This window comes from Antrostomus carolinensis, unplaced genomic scaffold (assembly GCF_000700745.2).
Source record: "Antrostomus carolinensis isolate BGI_N321 unplaced genomic scaffold, ASM70074v2 scaffold7531, whole genome shotgun sequence".
Lineage (NCBI taxonomy): Eukaryota > Metazoa > Chordata > Aves > Caprimulgiformes > Caprimulgidae > Antrostomus > Antrostomus carolinensis.
Window position 1 is genome coordinate 1,486 of NW_010294728.1, and position 337 is coordinate 1,822.

Here is a 337-nt window from a genome sequence, read left to right on the forward strand (position 1 = left end):
ACTTCAGGTCTGAACATCTGACTGTAGCACAGTGCTCGTACATTTGTTTCCCTGTCACGCAGCAGACTCCAGAATTCCTCTCCTTCAGTTATTACTTGTTAGTTTTCAATTTGCTCCGAAGCAAATTGCCTTTTCCTATTCTCTCTCATTGTTTCCAATGCGCCTTCAAAGGAATGAAGTGCAAATTTGATGGAGAGGCAGATTTGCATGCTCTGTTTTCTTCCTTTTTTTTTTGTGTACCAGCTGGTGAGGAGGAAGAAGCTGATGTTTTCCAGGCAGCCTTCTTTTCCTTCCAGGCAGCCTTCTTTTCCTTCCAGGCAGCCTTCCTTTCGTTTCA